General features: G+C 47.3%; 1 protein-coding gene and 1 long non-coding RNA gene across 2 annotated transcripts in view; one reads left to right on the forward strand and one right to left on the reverse strand.

Annotated features, from left to right (window-relative positions):
* LOC308481379 overlaps nucleotides 1-21,740 on the forward strand; it is a 916,155-nt gene that overhangs the window by 416,997 nt on the left and 477,418 nt on the right. The window lies entirely within an intron of this gene.
* Nucleotides 1-21,740, reverse strand: part of HNF4G (hepatocyte nuclear factor 4 gamma) — a 74,369-nt gene that overhangs the window by 30,842 nt on the left and 21,787 nt on the right. Inside the window, exon 2 of the mRNA XM_081013526.1 lies at nucleotides 11,276-11,361. The gene's annotated coding sequence lies outside the window, so the exon portion shown is untranslated. The remainder of the gene's footprint in view (nucleotides 1-11,275; nucleotides 11,362-21,740) is intronic.

The raw sequence follows: 21,740 nt of genomic DNA on the forward strand, positions 1-21,740 counted from the left end.
GCTACGATGAAGGCAATGCACTTTACACCTGTAAGCATGTGAAATGTCAAGGAGGAAGGTGGGTGTTGCTCTTTCTGGCTTGACTGGCATGTGTCAGAAGTAATCCTGCAACTGAGATTGAAGATATATCTGACAAGAGTGGCTTTGAATAGGATATTGTCGTGATTTTGAAACAGTTTTTTTTCTCATAGCAAATACTTACTAAAATGCAAGCTAAAATGTAAAATGAAAACAGGAACATATATTGTAAAGACAGAATTTCTCTAGATAATTTATCCTAGTTGGAAAAGTACTGATACTTACCCACCTGGATGGAAATGCTAATTTTATTTTCATTAGCTTGGTTTATACGTATTTCTCTTAATGTGAAAAATAAGATGATTTCCTCATGGGGGGAGAATGATTTGGTGTATCTTGCTTTGAAATTTTAGAACTGTAGCTATAAAGCTATTTCACAATATTTCACAGTGTATAGGTTGCAAACATAACAGGCTATGACAGCAAGCCTCTTTAACGTGAACAGCATCTAAAACATGTACACTCTGCATAACTAGTCTCCACCACACACACAACTTACCACAAAAAATAAGTGAATGAGTTAAATATATGTGGCATGTTTGTGTGTTGGAATTTACCAACTTAGCCCTCAATTATTCCTAGAGATTCTGTTCAGGGGAAGGTTTTTGTAAACCACTTTGAGATTTTTCCTGCACTCATGAGGTATATAAATTCTATTACATTAATAAATAAGGAAATAATTATGATGACGATTGTGATAATAATTGCAAGTTCATAGTTTGGTCCTGCACCCTACATATTTACACTTTACTCACTAGAGAGACACAAATACATTCTTAGCAACCCCCGTGAAAGCAGTCAATCCAGTTCTTTGTTGCAAGTGCGCCTATTCCACAGAAATGCACTAGCTGATGCAGAATGAATACTTTCTTAGATCCTCTGTTCAGTGTTACTACTTTGTGTTCTCTGAACATTTGCTGACAAGCTACCACACACACACACACACACACACACCAATCAAAGTAATTCATTACTTGGCAATGTACTCTTTGTATGATACACTCCCCTGAAAGAGCTGTAAAACGGTGACTTGTTGCATCCCATTAATAGTTAACATGGTGTTCTGAACCTTGCTCAAATGGGTGAAAGAGTCTCAGATAATTGAAGTTGTTGATGAAGCACAAAGTAGCCGTCCTGCAATTCCACAAATACTACATTCAGGCTTCCACATTTTCACTTGCCATGCTTGCTGTGGTGGGCAACCTGCTGCAGTCTGACAAATGTAATATGCTGACCACTCTTTGGAGCTTTGAAGCTGTGGGAGCATGGATGGGTGGTCCTCCACCCATTTCCTAGCTTCAAGGTTAGCTGGGAGTGGTTTGGTTGCCAAGTCTCCACACTTTCCTGCTTCGGAGCATGAGCTCCTTAGCTCTATGGCCGTCAGGTGGGGAAAGCCCTCAGGCTCCCTCTCATAGGAAAGAGAAACAGCCTATGTCCTTGGCTGCCACTTGATTGAGGCACTCACCTTGGTACCCACACAACTTCTACACATCTCGTTCCCACATGAGAGGGGATTTCCGTAGCTGCTGCTACTGCAGGAAAAGGGGATGGTGGAGTCTGCTTGGCCAAACCAGCGAACGTATAGGCTGGGGTTGGTTACCACAGTTTTTGGGCTTGGCAAGAAAGGCCAGCCCAACTTGTGAACCCCAGAAAACATTCATACTAGAGCAGGCAAACCGTCACTCCTGAACTATCAGCAGGAAACTGTATGGCAAGGAATGGAAAACCATTTGATGTACTTCTAAAAATAAATATCTCAAGCCATGTTCCATCTAACTTTAAATCCATGGAATCAATAGCCAATTAGACTCTTTTCTTCTGAGTAGCTTATAGTACTTATCTCCTCTTGCCTGGAACCCAGGAGGCGGTGGAGGGGGAAAGCGCCATTTCTGTCTTACTCCCTCAGGAGACTCATAAAAGTTCTTTCTACGGCTCTGAGATCCCATTTGACCTGAGCCCATGTTCAGCAGATGCAACACATTCCCATGTCCCAATCTTTCTCAACTCATCCCTATTTTATTTACAGGTATATATATATTTCAGTCTTTTAAAAAACGGAAATCTGCTTAAGAAATAGGTTATGGGCAAATTACAAGCCCTGAATACTAGTGTTCTTGCTCGTGTGTAGTTTGTTATAATGTAATGTATTTCTGGCCTTCAGGCTTTTGTTAGAATCCCACAGGCCTGAGCATTTTTAAACTTACAGATCCAGGAGTGTGTTTGTGATTCTGGTTGTCAAATCTCAAAACAGATATGGAAGGACTAAAGTGTGTACAGAACGGGATTTAGTTCAGTGGTAGAGCATTTCCTTAGCCTACAGTGCTGGGAAAGGTTAGGGTTTTATTTAAGAAGCCTTCAAATGTGGTTTTCATACAGCAGCAACATTTGTTTCTAAATAAAACATCTTCTTCTAAACCAAATATCAGAAAAGGAGATGCCATGTCATGCCTTCCCCCCACTTTCCAATTTAAAGACTTTCACGCAGTGATCAATATAACTGCAAATGTTCTTGGCGCACCATGAAGCAGAAGAGAAGAAACTATTATGATTTCTGGGACTTTTACCAAGCTGTCAGGATTGCAATCTCAAGCATTAAAATGTTTCATGCCAAGAAGTGTCAGGATTAAGAATGTTGTCCTAATACTATTTTCTGTGTGCATTGCGTATGTGTGGTTTTGTGTAGGTTTTCTCTCCCCAGTATCCTTCTCAAAACTTTATTAATTGCTTTTTCAAACAGCATTTTTAAGATTTCCTCGAAATAAACTACGAAAGCAAATCTTCACTTGAAAGGCTTATAGCAGCTGAACAAAACTTTTCTTGAGTTCCTTGCCAAATGATCTAGGATCCCTCAGGATTCAATATGAAAGCTGCATTCAATTCAAAGCTCCTCCTGGGAAGAGCAGCAGAAGAGAAAAAGTAAGCTTTGAGAAGTTTTCCTTTTTTTTACAATTGCCATTGATTTTTCTATAAATCTGGATTTTTAAGTTAAAAGATCAGCTCCAGGTGCTATAATTAAAAGCCAGGTCTAAACTAAACATAAAGTCATCCAGAGAGAGAGAGAGAGATGTTATAGGAAGTAACTAATTCAGCAAAATTACTTGGCCTAGAATTTCTCTCACTATATAGACCCTCTTAACACTCTAGTAGCAGCATCAGCCTCAAAGTTGATTTCAAAAGTATGCAGTTGTTTCCCTGACTCCCTGTCCCCTTTCAGTGCCCCTGCTGAAGGAGCCTCCTGCATTGACTTAGTTTGGTTGTGCACTTTCGACAAAGGAGAGGGGGGTACAAGGACCAGACAGGGGCATCTTAGGCATTTGTGGGGACGATCCAAACACTGGCCTGGCTCCCGGGTTTCCTTTTGGTGCAAGAAAGAGGAAGTCTTTGGAGCTTCTGGAAAAAATTATCTATACATAGAGCTGCTTGTAGGCTGTCGCTTGAACTGGACATCTTGGCTCTGGTTTTCAATTTAAATCAGGCATGTCCAAATTCTGTTTCGGGGGCCTAATCCAGCCCACTGGTCAGTTTAATCCGGCCCCTGTGTCCCAAAAGAAGCTCAACAACTCCAACCCTAAAAAAAGCTCAACAACTTTATTTTGGGGTAAAATCGTAAAATCAACAACTTTGGTCGGCCCCCACAGCCCTTCACTTCATCAAATCTGGCCCTCTTTGAAAAAAGTTTGGACACCACTGATTTAAATCCACGATCTTCCGCCCCCGCTCCCACCAATTAATTTAGCTTGGAGAGAATTGTGTGTTATTTATTGCATTCCTGTTCTGGGAGCAGGGTTTCTATTTAATTTTAATATCTGAACCAAGTGTAACCTCCATGGTGCTTTAAAATCACACAATAACAATAGCAGGCCCTTTAGTCATTCACTCTCTAAATAAAACACTTTTTAATTTTGTGTGTATATATATATATATATATATATATGCCTTTGTCATCTACACCAGGGAATGGGAAATCTGTGCCAGAGTGGCCAGTGATCAAGGATGTTGGCGATGGTAGTCCAACACTTGTAGGGTCACAAGTTGCTCATCCCTGAGGCACGCTCTTCTACTAAACCAGAGGGGCCTCACATAGTGGTGCATCATGCAGATAGGGCTGGACACAGGAGGGCGAATAGAAGAGGGCACAGCTTAATGATAAGAGGATTTAAAAGATACTACCCTAGACACACAGAGAGAAGTGCAAGATGGAGCCACCACTTCTGGCAACAGCCTTGTCTTTCTTACTACTCATAGTCTCACCCTTAGAGGAAGGAGGCAGTTCAAGTTATTGTACTGTACTTTTAAAAGATTCTGCGCTCATTACCAGCTGATAAGAATGCTATCAGAAAGCATTCCTGTGCTATCTGCAAGGCTCCCTTGGCACATGCTAATTGTCCTGTTTTCTATTAGAGTTTGATCATTCAAAGCAGGATATAAAATAGAAAACACGCTAATAAAAATCAAGGTTATAAAAAGCTTCCTGAAAACCCAATTCAAACAGCCACTGTGAATTCTCAGGTTTGCACGCTGAAACAGCTATCAAACTCTCTCTCTTCCTTAGACATCCACCATACTTATGAGACATTTCTTTCATGTCACTGTTCTGGGACTGCCAAATCCTCACCAATGCTCTATCAATCACCAATAGTTAACTCTCTCATCACTGGTAAAAGGTAAAGGGACCCCTGACCATTAGGTCCAGTTGCGAACGACTCTGGGGTTGCGGCGCTCATCTTGCTTTACTGGCCGAGGGAGCCAGTGTCCAGCTTCTGGGTCATGTGGCCAGCATGACTAAGCTGCTTCTTGCAAACCAGAGCAGCGCACGGAAACAACATTTACCTTCCCGCTGGAGCAGTACCTATTTATCTACTTGCACTTTGACGTGCTTTCGAACTGCTAGGTTGGCAGGAGCAGGGACCGAGCAATGGGAGCTTACCCCGTTGCGGGGATTCGAACTGCTGGCCTTCTGATCGGCAAGCTCTGGGCTCTGTGGTTTAGACCATAGCGCCACCCGCGTCACTGGTAGTCCATGTTATACTGAAGACTAGCACTGGGAAGATGTAATCAACCCAAAGATTTCCTTAAATTTCAATGAAGTGGGGCAAAAGCATTCCCTGAACATTGGCTTGATCTTCAGTGGATGCGTGAATTTTCAGAATATTTGTCTTTCCCTTAAATACAATTCTGTCAGGATGCTGTCAGCGGCTTTCGGCTGGTTGCCCAGGAAAGTATAAAGACAAGGAAAAGCTTCTTACAGTCCTTTTTTATTTCAGTCCTTACACAGAGAGGCTATAGAACCCAGCCTCTTGGATACTGGTGTTGTCCCGAGTGAATCTCCACACACACCCATCTCTCCCACTTCATCACTTCTACAGATGCTGCTACATGCCCTCTGTCTTCGAGCTCTTTGCTCTCCTACTTTTCGGGCTCGCCAGGTTCTGGGAGATGGAGGGTCTGGAATGCTTTCTGATGACAACACGTCAACTGGGTGTTGTTCCAGCTCTTCCATGATTTCCCAGCTTTCCCCCATCTGCCCCATCTGCTGCTACCTCGCTCAAACCCCTGTTGTAAATCTATACTGTCTTCCTCTTCCTCCTCCCTGGAAGGGCCAGAATGGGGAGGTGGTCTTCACCACTCTTCCTTCTCTGCCCAGTCCCTGACACCTTCCCTCTCCTCCTCCTCCAGCATCTTGTTCTCACACTTCCACAACTTCAAATAGTCAGCATGTGACTATGCTAGTTCCCAGGAGCACTGCTGGGAACAAAAGACGGCTACCATACACAGAATCATTAGACTAATGACCACCTGAAATATTTTTCCATCTTCGCCGTATCAAGCGGTCGGTCCCTTATCTTTCCCCCCCCCCCACCTGGCCATAGTGATCCATGCGACGGTCACCTCCAGGCTTGACTACTGTAACTTGCTCTACACAGGGCTGCCCTTGAAACTGTCCCAGAAACTCCAGCGGGTGCAGAATGCTGCAGCAAGGCTCCTCACGGGGTCCTTACCATTCACCCAGTGCTCTACCAGCTGCACTGGCTCCCAGTGGAGAATAGAGTAAGGTTTAAGGTCTGGTTTTGACCTTTAAAGCCCTGAGGCCAAGGACCCTCGTACTTATGGGACCGCCTCTCCTGGTATGCCCCACAGAGGACCCTAAGGTCCATGAATAATAATAGTTTAAGGTCCTGGGCCTTAAGGAAGCCAGACTATCCTCCACCAGGGCCAGGGCTTTTTCAGTGATGGCTCCAACCTGGTGGAATGCTCTGTCCCACGAGACTAGGGCCCTACAGGACTTGATCTTCTTCCGCAGGCCCTGTAACAGAGCTATTCTGCCTGGCCTTCAATCTGAATTAGCCTGATCCTCTATTCCTTTTCCCTTTTCTCTTCTCTGAAGAAACCCTTTATGGGACCCCACATTTAAATTCTTCCCTGGTCTCCTTGCTGGCCTTAATAGGACCAACTTGTCCAGTTAGGCCTGTTGATCATTTGATGTCTACTGACTGGGGTTTTGGGTTTTTTCCCCAAAATGACCCCTGAATTTTTGAATTTTATTGATATTGATGCCGCATTTTATGTTGTATTTTATGCTGTTTGATTCTGTTTTTAAGTCGCATTTTAATCAATGTTTTATATTTGCTATTAGCCGCCCTGAGCCCGGTTTTTAAACAGGGAAAGGCGGGGTATAAAAATAAAAATAATTAACTAACTAAAGGTTATTTGTACAGCAAATCTTCCTCAGTGTATAATTTCACTTTCTTCCATTTATATCCTACTTTTCTTTTCATCATAGAAGGTGATATACATGGGATTCCAGTAGATGAGTTCAGTTCATTGAGTTCAAATGCGCTTATTCCAAGGAATTCTGTCAGAATCTCCCCAAAAAAACATTGTTTTGACCACTCAGGTTGTAGTTATTTCTTTCCACCATGTGAATGAATAGGAACCAGAATAGCTTGAAAGCAGACACACGTGTAGACTATAAACAACAAATGCATTGCCTAAGTGCATCCAGTCCCTAAAAAGATAGCTGTGCATATGGATGTCCTCTTGGTGTTTTATCATTATATTTTGAATGTAGGAAAGTTTCTGCAAGCGATCCCCTGGGGATGTGTAAATTAGGGCTGCAAACAATAATCTCATAGCTGTGTCAACTAATGTGATCATTTATAAATTGACAAAAGCAATTTTAATAGGTGAGGATGAGACTGAGATCACTTTGAAAGTGTTCAATCTTTAACATTTGTCTGACCAGGCAATCTTAACCATGCCTACTCAGAAGTCAATCCTACTGAACTCAACAGGGCTCACTTTCAGGGGTTAGGACTGCAGCCTAAGGGCAGGACTGACTTAACCAGACCCATCAGCAGAAGCCCTGAGCAAGGACTTCTACTTACACAATGGGTCTTTCCTGCCTCTCCTCCCCCCCCACATGCCCTGCACCCCCCAGAATTGGCTCTGGGGTGGATTGGGAGAGCCTCTGGATTAGCACTCAGGGGGAGGGAGAAAGGAGGATTGTTTTGTCTGGCAAGCTGGAATGCTTATACACACAGGTGACTCTGGAAGAGCACCATTTTTAATTCCACACTCAACAGTAGGCACACGAATGTTATTAAACATGACTGCCTTAGGTTGGTTAATTTAAATGGATCTGCTCCAAGGAGACCATTGCACCACACTGCCTCTAGGGATTGTGCTTCCATATTTAATGTGGTATAGAACAGGGATGGGGAACTTGCAGCCCTCCAGATGTCATTGGTCTATGGCTTCCATCATCCATGTGCATTGGTCATGGTAGCTCAGATTGATGGGAGCTCCAAAGTCTAACGTTTGGAGAACCCTAGGTTCTCCATTCTTGTTACAGTATGTGAGTAACAGAAATGGGGAGGGGGGTGTTAACCTGTGTTTCAATTTCTGCTGTGTTTATATAATCAGGATGGTGATAATATTTTCATTTTCTAGAAGACAAAGTGTTCTAGGGTATAGATTCGCAATCATCAGGTGAAGATTTGCTGAGTTACAGTTAAATGACATGTGACTAGTGCAGTTAGTTAAATATTGCTTAAGTCAAGTAACTTATCATTTTTCCAATTTAGGAGACAGAAAAACTGAGGGAGGGTAGAGTGAAAAAAGGGGAGGAAATGGGAGAGAGTTCACATGTAAGATAAATGTCATGCTGTGGTTGGTTTTTATATGATAAAAAACCTCCTTGTTGAAGAATAGTTAGGCAATTAGTACTTCGTTAATAATCTTTCATGGAAAACTTTGGCTCATGTTTGATCATAAACATTTTATGTAGATGATTAGATAAGTTTTATACACATCTTATCCTCATTTACCTTGAGAAACACATACATTCATAAAACGGCTCTCTTTATTGGAGAATTACTGTTTGCTTGGGGGTTTTTACCCCTGGAAAGGGAGGCGGAATGCTAAAAACCAAGACTGGAGCTTGATAACATAATAGAAAATGGAAGGGGGTGCCAAATTTTTAATCCCAGTTTTCCATCTGCTTTCTCTTCAGTGATCCTCTAATGGAAGTTTGTCTATTGAGACCTTTCCATATGATCATTTTTTAAGGTAACATGGCATGGCAACACTTTAGGGCCACGACTTGGATTTCTCCTACCAACATGTAGTTGTTAGGTGACTGGGTCTCTTCTGTGCTTGGTGGGTTTCTGCAGGCACGAGAAAAGCAATTTCAAATAACAATTATTTCATGGAAAACCAGCCAGGGGCAGAAAAAGTGGGTTTTGTCTCACCACCCTTTCAGTAATGGTGATAAGGATCCCACAAACCAGACAGGTCAGTAGCTTTCAGGCAGGCTGGCAAACCCTGGTCAACCCTACAACAAAGGGGGGGTGAGAATGAGATGGTAGAGTGGACTGACCCACTTCAGATTACTGACAGCGATATATTAATCCTGCACTACGTGACCCCTGCAAAAAATCCTAACCCCCACAAATTAGTACTTTAAGGGAATATGTTCTATCCTAGCCTTTAACCTGCTATACTCGTTTTGTATTTGAACTGAGTTTTTAAACAAAGTGAGGTATTCAAAAATGTTATCCTCTACCTGTACTCTAAAGTGGCATAGTCTACGCTACCAACTCATCCTGCTGCATGTTTAGACCAAGCTGGTCATGGAGTCATGACCTATCAGTCGCTGGATTCTTTACGTGGCACAGACTCACACACATCAAGCTAGCCTCATTAAATCAAACTAATTCAATCATTCTTTTGCAATAAGTAGCTGGTAAATGTGTTTCAAAAATCCAATCTAAGTTTCTCTACCTCTACTAATTATTATGTACCTCTAGTATAGTCTATGCAAATCATCAGGGACAGTGGGATCTGTTATTTTTCAGCCTACTCAAGACAGCTTTACATTTTAACTAGAAGCTAAACTGACACAGCAGATTCTTGCTCAAAGGAGCCATGACTAACTGCTTAATGCTTCCCAAGGGGTATGTGTGTTGGCACATCACTGAGATAAGAATTTCAATACATGTGCTTGGCTGCGCAATTAGTCTCCTTTTTGTCATTAAGTGAGTTGGTAACAAAGTTTTAGGTTGCCTGCACTGTACCCATATAATGTACATGTCTGAAATTAACATGAAATATAGTCTCTGCTCAACCAATAAAATGTATATTTGGGACTAAGGATATCTTGCTTCAGAATACAGTCGTGTCCTATGCTTTATATAAAGTTTCCCTATTAGGGAGTTCTAGGGCTTTCCAGAGAACCTGCTTAGAGCATTACTCTCATTTGCTTGCACAAGGCAAAGGTTAGTCTTGATCCAGTCTTTATTGAGCGTTTGTCCTGATTTGCTTCTAGGGTGTTTAAACATCTTCCCCCATCTTCAGTACATTTCATCTTCACTTTTCAAACCCTAAAAAGTCAAGGTTTTGTTGTTGTTTTAAGTCAACTTGTTGCTCTAAGGCAACAGAGCCCTTTATCCACTTTAAATGTGCAAACAGGGCCGGCTTACCCATAGGCCCTAGGGGTTCAGGGCACCCAGGCGCTGGGCTCTCAGGGGTGCCAGGCTGAGATTTGGAGTCCGGGAATTGAAGAGCCAGGCTAGCCAACAGCTGCTGCCAAGCAGAGCAGAGCCCGTTGGAGTGCTGCAGGCTTTTCTTCTGCTGGCACTGAGGCAGCCGGCCAGCTACCCTCCTGTGTGCCTCTGCAGGGATTACTCTTCTTCCTCCACTCGCAGCAGAGAGTTGCGTGCCCCCCAAAAAAGCTCAACAATTCTGAGTTGCCCCCCAAAAAAAGAATTGGGGGTGCTGGGCAGTTTTTTGCACCCCGGCATCACATATGCTAAAGACATCTGCAAACCTAATATTCTGGTATATAAAGGGCCTGTAGCCCTTTTCTATGTGTTGTTCCTTCCCAACTGTAACACCTGAAAAGGATGACCACCTATATCAGGGATGGGGAAAATCAGGCCTGAGGGTCAAATGCAGCCCTTGGGCTGGAAAATGTCCCCCATTCCAACCAACACAGAATATGGGCTATTCCTAAACTAACTGAATAAATGAGAATAATTGGACTAACAGCATGAACTATGCTCATGTGAGTTCATTACCATTTCTCCTACACACACACACACTGCAATGCTGGGCTCAAGGTGTGGTGACATCACACATGTGAACAGGCATCCCTAGTCACTCTTCAAATGCCAAGAGAATACTATACCCAAAGCATAGTCTGGCAGGGATGTTCAGCAATGGACAAATATATTTCCAGTCCCTGTCTCTATTGTATGTTGTACCCAGGGCTGTGAAGCAGATTCTGAGCCTAATCAGGTTGGGTTGAGACTGTCCCAATCACTCCAGGTCAGCTGAGCAGCCCAGACACATCTGGGGCTGTCAAGGGGCAGGACATCATGCAGGAAGGAGAAGAAGGTATGAGTGAGAAGAAAGCATTAAAAGGATGGTCCTACTGGGCAACTGCAAGTTCAAGGAGAAGCAAGTTCTGTGAAGGCCATTGCAACAGGCAGGCCATAAACACCCTTACACACTATAGCCATCAAGCCAACTTCTTCTTTGTCTTTAAATACTCCATTCCTTCTGAAAAGCCTTTCCATTGCTAACTCCATCATTCAGGCTGCCAGATATATATGGTAGTAAAGATCTGCTCTCCGCCACTTCCGATACCACAAAGAAGGTTTTCAGTTAAATGTTAGGCAAAGGAAACTCATATTACCTGGCAGGTTGGCTGGGTTAAGTTGTTAAGAGTGGTGCTACAATCCTGATCTCCAGGGTTTTTGCAAACAGGTGTTAGGCAAGCATCTGTAAGAAACGGTTTTGGTGTATGAGTTCTCTAGCACAAATCATCGGAATAGGTGACTCTTGGGGTTCCTTCAAACCTTAAACTCTGATGATTTCACTATCATGTATGCCAGGGTTTTGAGGGTTGGGTTGTTTTTTTTTACTTTGATTCTTACCTTTGAAAATATAAGAGCCTTTGCCAAAGGTGCAACTCAAGATTCAGAAGAAGTTAGCAACTTCTTAAGTTCAAAGCAAATCCGCCAGACATTTCTAGGAAAACGTGAACTCTTTGTACATTAAATATGAAAAGACGTTCTTTGAAAATGTATTTGTAGTTTGTTGTGAGACTACCCCTTGGTGGCAATTCCTTTAACAATTTATGGAGAGGAGGGTGTCTCTAATACCTTAGTTCTTTTTTCACATGGCCTCAGTTCAAAGAACCAGTTTGTACTTGCTTTGTAATCAAAAGTAAGCTACACCCGTTAAGAAATTTGTCCCATATTAGAATATTCAGTGGAAAAAGTTGCCAAAAAAAAAAGTTTAAAGAGCTGCTCAATTTAAATGCTTTAGAAATGAGAGGGTGGAAATATAAATGAATTCTAAGCATGAACTACATTATGGATTTGCCTTGAATTGTCCTGTACCACTTCCACCCTGCTCCAATACACAAAAGAGCAACAATGTATAGCACTTCTCACACAGTTGATTCAAGCACACAATAGCAGTTGTTAGAAACCAATGATCGTCTTCCAAAGCAACTACTCTATTCCAAACTTAAAAATGGAAAGCGTAATGCTGGTGGTCAACAAAAGAGGTTTAAAGACTGTCTCAAGGCAAATCTTAAAAAATGTAGTATAAACACTGGCAACTGGGAAACACTAGCCTGCGAGCGCTCCAGTTGGAGAACAGCCTTCACCAAAGGTGTCATGGGCTTTGAAGACACTCGAACTCAGGACGCAAGGGAGAAACGTGCTAAGAAAAAGGCATGTGTCAGAGTTGCTTCCAGATCCTAGCTCACAGAGGATCACGCTAGCCAGCGATCATTAAATAAAAGTCTTTATTGAGTTACAGTTTCCATTCTCAAGCTGCTGCGTGCAACCCTACGTCTAATGGTTAGATCGGCGAAGCTCCATCTGAGTCTCCGCCCCTTGTACACCAACTTAATATCCTAGCCTTGCTCCACCTTTTCCGCCTGACTGTTCTTCTCTGGGTCCCTCTGCCCCCCGGGGTCTCTTCCTTCCGGGATTCCTCTGACGCTGACGCTGACCCCCCTGACTCTTCTCCCTCCTTTCGGCGGGCTTTAGGACCTGGCTCCCTTTCCGGGCTGCCTACTGCGCCACCTTCCTGTGCATTTGAACTTGGCGCGCGCGCCCAACCTTCCACCTTCCGTCTGACCGTTTCTTCGCTCCCCGATGGAGGTGTGGCCACTCCTGACTCGTGCCCTCCCCTCTGTGGTGAGCTGCCAGCGCTTGATCCCTGGCGCCCTTCCTCTTCCCTGCTCTCTGGCGGTGACGCTGGTCCCGATTTCCAACTGCTCCCCTCTGAGTCCCCTCTGGCTCTATCTTCCTGGGGTGTCCCCCTAGGCTCCCCCCTTGCCCTGGCCACTGGTGCTCCTTTCTGTGAATCTTCTGATTCACTGGAAAGACTCGGAGATCTCGGGTCGTCGTCATCACTCATCTTTTCTTCTGCCTCCTCCCCCTCGCTCTCTGTTTCCTCCCTTGCCCTTGCCTCTGCTCCTGAACCCCTGACATCCATCCCCCCCTCGAAGCCCCCTCTTCCCCCCTCCCCTCCTTCCGGTGCGGGATCTGGGTGCTGCCGTGTCAGGGGGACGAATGTCGGATACAGTTCGCTTCCCGTGGCGGGCCGCCATCCGAAGTCTTCCGGTTCTTCCTCCCTGCTCTCGTTGACGACGGTCACCTCCGCTTCCATCTCTGTGCCGCCGTGCTCGAAACCCGGGTCGTCCCCGAAAACGTCCATGTCCGTCTCTCCCTCGTTGCCTTCTGGAGACGTTGCTCGTCCTGGACCCTCCAGCCACCTTCTGCGGAACTGCTCCTCTGGTCGATCATCCCACCAATACGAGGGTTCTGATGCAGATCCAGAGGGTGACCCCTCCGGGGAACAGGCGTCTCGTGTCGGTTCCTCGTCCGAGTCGAACCCCCGGAACGTGCTGGCTGAAAGCGTGGGCGTGAAAAGCCAGTCGTCGAAAAAGTCTGCTGGCATTGGCCTATGTGGGAAGAGGGCATGAAACTCTTCTTTGAGCAGAGGTTCGTCTAAAGCGTAGCCCGGCACCCAGCTGTTGGCACTGGCCGGGTGCCCTCCTTGGCGAGAAGGTATTCTACCCCCTCTTCCCCCCATCTGGAGTCCAAAATCTCCGTGACTCCGTTGATGCGCTCCTCCTGTGCCACTCCCCCTTGCCCGGTTCTCTCTCGGAGCGGACCCGGTGCCGTTCCTGGTTCCTGAAACCTGTGAGGTGCCTTGTAGGGAGTGAGCACCGATCTGTGGAACACCGGATGCATTCTGGAACCCTCCGGAAGAGCCAGCCTGAAAGCCACCGGGTTGACCTGTTCTTCGACTTGGTAGGGCCCCAGTTGTTTATGCCCTAGTTTCTTCTTCGCCAACGACCTGGCCGGCACTGCGTGGGCTGCTAACCAGACCCAGTCTCCCACATGGATCTCTTCGCCAACCCTTCTGTGTTTGTCCGCTTGTACCTTGTATGCGTGTTTAGCCAGCTCCAGGTGCCGCCGCAGCTGATCGTGGACCTCCTGCAACTCCGACGCGAACGCATCTGCTGTCTGCGGCTCCCCCTCCCCCATTCTTTCCAGTCCCGGGAAGGTTCTGGGGTGCCTCCCGTTGTTGGCGAAGAACGGCGTGACCCCCGTGGACACGTGCTTCGTGTTGTTGTAGGCGAACTCGGCGAGAGGCAGGTAATCCACCCACGTCGCAGGCTGTTGATTCGCATAACATCTCAGGTACTGCTGCATGATGGCATTGACCCGCTCCGCTTGCCCGTTGGTCTGCGGGTGTCTAGCCGACGCCAGGTTGATCTTGACGTTCAGGAAGCCCATCAGCCTCTGCCAGAAGTTCGAGATGAACTGTCGCCCTCGGTCGGACAGAATAGACCGCGGCAGACCGTGAACCTTGAACACGTGGTCTATGAACAGTTTGGCGGTTTGTTCCGCCGTGGCCACCTTCGCACACGGAATGAAATGTGCCATCTTGGAGAACAAGTCCACCACCACCAGCACAGCCGTCTTGCCCCTCGAGCTGGGCAGATCCGTGACAAAGTCCAGGGCCACTCTCTCCCATGGTTCGAACGGAGTTTGCAGCGGTTCCAGCAGTCCGGCCGGCGGTCTGTGCACTGGTTTGGCCCTCTGGCAGGTGTCACACCTCGCCACGTAGTCCGCGACTTCCCCTCTCATTCCGGGCCACCAGAAGTCTCTGGCTACTAATTCCACTGTCTTCTCCTTGCCAAAGTGCCCGGCAGTGGGCGCGTCGTGCAGCTGCTGCAGTACCTTGGCGCGAAGTTCGTCTCCCGGCACGTAGATGGCCCCTTTACGGATGAGCAAACCATCTCGCAGCTGGAACTCGTCGGTCGCTGCCGTGCCCCTGTGCACCTCTGCCATCTTTGCTTGCGCGAAGGAGTCATCCTGCAACGCTCGTCGCACCGCATCCAGGTCAACTGTTGCCGCCGCGCACACCCACACTGTCGGTGCGAAGATGTGCATGGCGGCCGCTGGCGTTGCCTCCTCCAGATACTGTGGCTTACGGGAGAGAGCATCCGCCATGATGTTGGTGTCCCCCGGGACATACTCTATTCGGAAGTCGAAATTCGCAAAGAACTCAGCCCAACGTATCTGCCTCTGGTTCAGGAACTGTGCCGTGCGCCAGTGCTCTAGATTCTTGTGGTCCGTGCAGACCTGCACCATGTGCTTGGCGCCGATCAGGAAGTGCCTCCACGCTTTGAACGCTGCATGAATGGCCAGCAACTCCCTGTCCCAGATGGTGTAGTTCTGTTCGGACTTGCTGAGCTTCCTTGAGTAAAACGCTCCCGGCCTCCAAACCCCCTGCGGGTCTTTCTGCAGCAGGACTGCTCCCACGGCTCTGTCCGAAGCGTCTGTCTCCACCCTCATCGGCCTGCTGGGGTTGACATGAAGCAGCTGCTCTTCCGACGCGAAGAGACGCTTGAGTGCCTGAAAGGACTGCTCCGCCTGCTCTGTCCAGATGAACTTCTTTTTCTTGGAGCTGAGCGTGTCCGTGATGGCCGCTGTCTGCATCGCAAAGCCTTTGATAAACTTGCGATAGAAGTTCGCGAAGCCGACAAACCGTTGGACCTCCTTCCGGTTGCGTGGGCTTTTCCAATCCAACACTGCTCGGACCTTGGCGCTGTCCATGGCGAGCCCTTTATCAGACAACTTGTAGCCCAGGAAATCCACCTCCGTCACGTCGAATTGGCACTTCTCCAGCTTGGCGTAAAGCCTATGTTGCTGTAGCCTGCTCAGCACTTCCTTGACGTGTCTGTCATGCTCCTGCTGCGATTCCGAAAAGATCAGGATGTCATCCAAGAAACAGACGCACGTCTTGTAGAGGAGCCCCGCCAACACGTGATGCATGAAAGCTTGAAAAACGTGGGAGCCATTTTGCAATCCAAAAGGCATAACTCTATATTCGTAGGTGCCCAGGGGCGTGAACATGGCTGTCTTCCACTCATCTCCTTCCCGCATGCGAATGAGGTTGTATGCCCCTCGCAGGTCCAACTTGGTGAACACTCTGCCCTTCCGTACCTTTGCGAGGAGGTCGTCGATTCGGGGCATGGGGAAGTCCGATGGCTTGGTCACACTGTTCAAGATGCGATAGTCCACTACAAGTCTTTTTTGGGGCGTGTCCCGCTTCTTAACAAAGAATACCGGACTGCCCCCCGCTGCCTTGGACTCTCGGATGAAACCGCGCTCCAAATTATGATCTATGAACTCTTTGAGTTCCTGCAGTTCGTCCTCAGACATGGAATACAGCTTCCCTTTGGGCAGCGCCGCCCCCGGCAGCAGGTCAATTTTGCAGTCATATGGTCTGTGGGGGGGGTAGCCTGTCTGCCTCCTTCTCGCAGAAAACCTCCAAAAATTCTGCGTACTTGTGGGGAACCGCTTGCAGCGTGCCTAGCTGCCGCTGTGACTCCTCTTCCTCTCCTTCCTGCCTGGGCACGATGCAGTGTTCAGCGCAAAAGGAAGAGCCGAAGGTCAGCTGCCTCTGGTACCAAGCCAGCGTCGGGCTGTGCTTGTCCAGCCAACTCATGCCCAATACAATGGGCGTGTCCGATAGTTGAGTGACATTGAAGCTGATGATTTCCCTGTGATTCCCAAGTCGCATCACCATTGGTGGCGTCTGCTTCACCACTTGCCCCCCTAGCAGCTCCCTGCCATCCACCGTGACAACCTGCAGGGGCAGCGTGGCAGGCAGCAACTGTATAGCGTGCCGGTCGACAAAGTCCTGCCCTATAAAGTCCGCATTGCTTCCGGAGTCAATGGTGATTGGCACGTCCATGGTGATTCCATTGGGCAGCTGGAGCGACGCGGTGAGCCTCACTACTGGTTTGGGCGGGAGGGGGTCCATGGGCTGTAAAATCTCTGGGGACTGCTTCACTGACACGTCTGGCTGGGCCCCAGTGCCTCTTCCTCCAACCAGACTCCGTCATTTCCCTGCTGTGGTTGTCCTTGCTGCGTTGCTGCAGTTACCATTGCTGAGGCTGCAGTGTGCTTGTGGAGCCTCTGGGGACACTCTTTCGCCATATGCTGTGGATCATCGCAGATGTAACACTTCCTGTTCCCTCTAGGAGGCTTCGCTTTCACTGCTGCCGGTGCTAGGGCTCTGGCTGCTGACTGAGCCCTTGCACCTCCAACCTCCATAGGTTCCGCTCCTCCTCCTGGCGGAGGCGTGGATTGCGCACGCGCTGCTTCTCTGGGAAGGAAGGAGGAGCCCCTGGCTGGTTCGCGCCCTCCACGCCCTTCGCCACTGCTCCACGGACGTTCTTCCAGCCGCACCCCCACCGCCAGCGCCCTCTGAACGATCTCCTGCGTGGTCCGGGGTCTCTCCCCCCTCGCAATTTCATCTTTAACCGAGCCGTGCAATCCCTCCCAAAACAGGTCTCTTACAGGAGCCGAATCTCTGTCCCATTCCAGAGCACTGACCAAAGCGAAAAAGCGGGCATGGTACTGCCTTACGCTGGCCCTCCCTTGCTTCAGTCCATGTATCTGCTGCCGAGCAAGATCCACGTCAATGCTTGATAAAAAGCACCCATCCATCGCTTTAATAAAGGCATCCGCATTTTGGAGCGCCGGATCCTTATCTCTCCACAAATTGCGCAGCCATGCTTTAGCATCTCCATGCAAATGGGACATGATGAATCCCACCTTCTCTTGCTCATCTCTAAAGTCTTTGTTCAGCAGTTGCAGTGCACACATTACATCTGCTCTAAAGTTGGGGTACTGTTGCAAATTCCCATCGAAGTGAGAGACCAGACCGCCTGTTCGTCTCCCCAACCCAATCCCCTCCGGTTTGGGTGTCAGTTGCCCTTGCTTCGTAAGCACTTCCAACCTGACCTGGAGATCCCTGTAGGCGGCAGCTGCGTCCTCCTCTCTCTTCCTGGATGCAAGAGCCTCGGCATTCAGTCGCGACACTGCTTCTCTGAGTTCCGCTATCTGCTGTTCGGCCGTCATGTTGTCTGCCGTTCGTGAGCTCGCTAGTAGGCACCCGCTTTCTCTCCTCTCCGCGAGGCTGTAGATGCCCACAATTTAAGAGATGGAGCTTACTGTCAGAGTTGCTTCCAGATCCTAGCTCACAGAGGATCACGCTAGCCAGCGATCATTAAATAAAAGTCTTTATTGAGTTACAGTTTCCATTCTCAAGCTGCTGCGTGCAACCCTACGTCTAATGGTTAGATCGGCGAAGCTCCATCTGAGTCTCCGCCCCTTGTACACCAACTTAATATCCTAGCCTTGCTCCACCTTTTCCGCCTGACTGTTCTTCTCTGGGTCCCTCTGCCCCCCGGGGTCTCTTCCTTCCGGGATTCCTCTGACGCTGACGCTGACCCCCCTGACTCTTCTCCCTCCTTTCGGCGGGCTTTAGGACCTGGCTCCCTTTCCGGGCTGCCTACTGCGCCACCTTCCTGTGCATTTGAACTTGGCGCGCGCGCCCAACCTTCCACCTTCCGTCTGACCGTTTCTTCGCTCCCCGATGGAGGTGTGGCCACTCCTGACTCGTGCCCTCCCCCCTGTGGTGAGCTGCCAGCGCTTGATCCCTGGCGCCCTTCCTCTTCCCTGCTCTCTGGCGGTGACGCTGGTCCCGATTTCCAACTGCTCCCCTCTGAGTCCCCTCTGGCTCTATCTTCCTGGGGTGTCCCCCTAGGCTCCCCCCTTGCCCTGGCCACTGGTGCTCCTTTCTGTGAATCTTCTGATTCACTGGAAAGACTCGGAGATCTCGGGTCGTCGTCATCACTCATCTTTTCTTCTGCCTCCTCCCCCTCGCTCTCTGTTTCCTCCCTTGCCCTTGCCTCTGCTCCTGAACCCCTGACAGCATGCTTGGCAAATACACACCGTGGTCATCTCCCGCCTGGAAACCAATGTCCCCACTGTGGAAGGACGTGTGGATCCAGAATTGGTCTCCACAGTCATTTACAGACTCATTGTTAAAACCGTGTTTATGGAAGACAATCTTACTTGGCTACAAGTGATCGCCAAAGAGAAGAAGAGCTTGCTGGTTTCCCACAGGCATCTGGTTGGCCACTGAGAACAGGATACTGGACTAGAGGGATGATTGGCCTGATCCAGCAGGCTCTTATGTTCTTATTAGCTTTCTCCATCCTTGGTTTTTTCCAGCCTTCTTGAGATTTGTTGCCATGTGACAAATCATAGCTAAAATATTGTGGTATCTCATTCTGTTGCATACCTGCACAATTTATGAACCACCAAGCTGAGCACAGACCCACTATACCCAAGTTTGTGAGCCTGCCATTTGCTTAGCACTACTTCTGGGCTACACAATCAGGGACACACAAAATCTAAAGGGCAAAAGCGTTGTTTGTGTCTCCTGATTTCCTTCTACTAGGGAGAAAAGTGGGGGTTGGGGTTATGTCCTAAAATATAACCTATAAAGCTTTGAAAGGGGGAAAGAGACAAAAGGCCTCTTCTGTGCTGACATACCACAGATGAGAGTGCGGGGTGGGGTGACTGTTTTTTCAAAGGATTGTAATCAGAGACAGCAGGTATTTGATCCAAGCATCTCAGATCTCGGAGACGGCGACACGTGCTCTGCTTCCAGAGCTACATCCATCTGCCCTGTGGTGCCCCAGCCAAACTGGGCAAACATAGCCAGAGGTCTAAAGATCTCTGTATAGGTCATGAACCTATGAGGCTACAGGAATTGTTGAAATTAATACTCTGTGTTCCAGATGCTGTGAGTCAGGGTTTCCCATGCTGTTCTCAAGCTAGAAATGCCTGCTTCTAATCCCAGTGACTTTAGAAGTGACGATGAATCTCTCTCATTGCCTTTGCCCTTTTCCCATTCCCAAGCATAGCATCTGATTTAACAATAGCCATAAATGCTTGCTTGTAATTATATGGCACACATCAACTGCAGCCCTGTATAGGGAAGAAGCACCACAACATTGCAGGGAGGGCGTTGGCCTGTTGTCCTCTGATCATGAACGCAGCATCCTTGTACATCAGAGTGGAGGTTTCCTTCTCTGACGTCACTCTTACCATTTTCTCCCCTTCAGCTTTCCTTGCCTTACATTCTTCAGAGCTTTCCAACAGAAAGCAATAGTTAGAAACTCTTGATAACCATGCAAACTGGGACTTGTCTGGATAACACTGACCCTGCAGTGGTGGTGAAAAATGGTTTGGCTGACATTCTAATGTGAATTTACCTAATTTGCAACTTCTGAAACAAAGTCCCCTGAAAAAAGGAAACTCCACATCGGCAGAGTGATCACTTGCTTGGAAGCAGTTTACTGGCAGAAAGGGAAACCTCCTTCCAATCCACACACAGCGTGCAGCAAACCCAGGGGTGGGTGGGGGTTGATTGTTCTGTGATAAACTCAGCTAGCTGTGACCATGAGATCTGGCTTATTTCACTAGAATTCCTGGACCATCTATCACACTCTTTTCCTTAGTAAACACATGAAAAAGTATTAATAGATGCTGAGGACTGGTGATTACCATAGGTGCAAGGAGAAAAGTTTAATTTGTCTTCGTTTAGATTGGCACTTCATGTACCTAATGGTAGATTGCAGTGATTTTAATGGAACACCTTTTTTCACAAGGACTGCAATCCACATGAAGCTAGCTCAAACCCTATTAAGCCAATTAGTTCATCATGCAAGCCTGATCTTTGCCACACAACATTCTTTACTCCCACATTGCAGCTGAGAGCTGTAATTTATTTCAGCAGCATTTCTGACCTGCAGTGGATTGTATCCAAAGTACTTAGGATCAGGCTCTATATTGGGCAGCTGTTACTACTAAGAAACTGTAGAAAAGTTTTGGTTTCCGAAACAGTTTCCAATCTCTTCTGTGTTTACTCTCATAACAACCTTGTAAAACATGTGTAAAATGGGAGCAATGATGACATGAGGAACAAGGAGTGAAGCACAGCCCCTTGGTCAAGCTCAGGCAATGAGTCTATGATGTAGAACTCGAATCCAGGCCTTCAATTTCCAAACCTCTACTCACTAGATAAGGAGATCAAAGGAAGCATCCTCCCCATCCTCTGTGTTTCAGACCATTTGACTATTCCTCAGGAAAATTTGCATCTCTGGTCAGTACGGCTATCAGGGAATTATGATAGAAATGGGAGCAGAGATTGCTGGTGTCTCCTTTTCCATCTGATGTCAAACAAAAATCAGTGCAGTGAACACAATTGTTAGTCACTGTTATTTTCAGTTTGAAAACAATATGTAATTGATGACTCCCCTTCCCCGCATTTGCATAGCTTTTCCTTTGCACTGAAATGAATTGTGCAGAACGTAACGTAATAAATTAACTAGGCAACTTTCCATCACAGTGAGGTGACCAACCGTTTCGTCAGAAGCCAAACTGCGGTGCAATGGAAGCATCGCTGCATGTGACAAACACAGGTCAGAAGATAAATCAATGCCTTCGTACATCCTTACTGGGCAGTCGCTAGTCCTATATGCTGAGTGACTAGTGTTAAGAACAATGAAGTAGACCTATACTACGTGTGTATGCCATAGGCACTTATGCTATAAAAAATGTCAGAAAGCAATTCATTATCTGTTGGTAACACTGCTCAAGTCAGGAATTATGGTTGGAATGCTAAGCAGTGTTGGGAGATTGCTCCTGCATTGCATGCCTGATGGAATGGTCTCCCCTCTCCTCCCTGTGTTGGGGGCA

The sequence above is a fragment of the Podarcis pityusensis genome, assembly GCF_964106645.2.
Source record: "Podarcis pityusensis genome assembly, chromosome: 7".
Classification (NCBI taxonomy): domain Eukaryota; kingdom Metazoa; phylum Chordata; class Lepidosauria; order Squamata; family Lacertidae; genus Podarcis; species Podarcis pityusensis.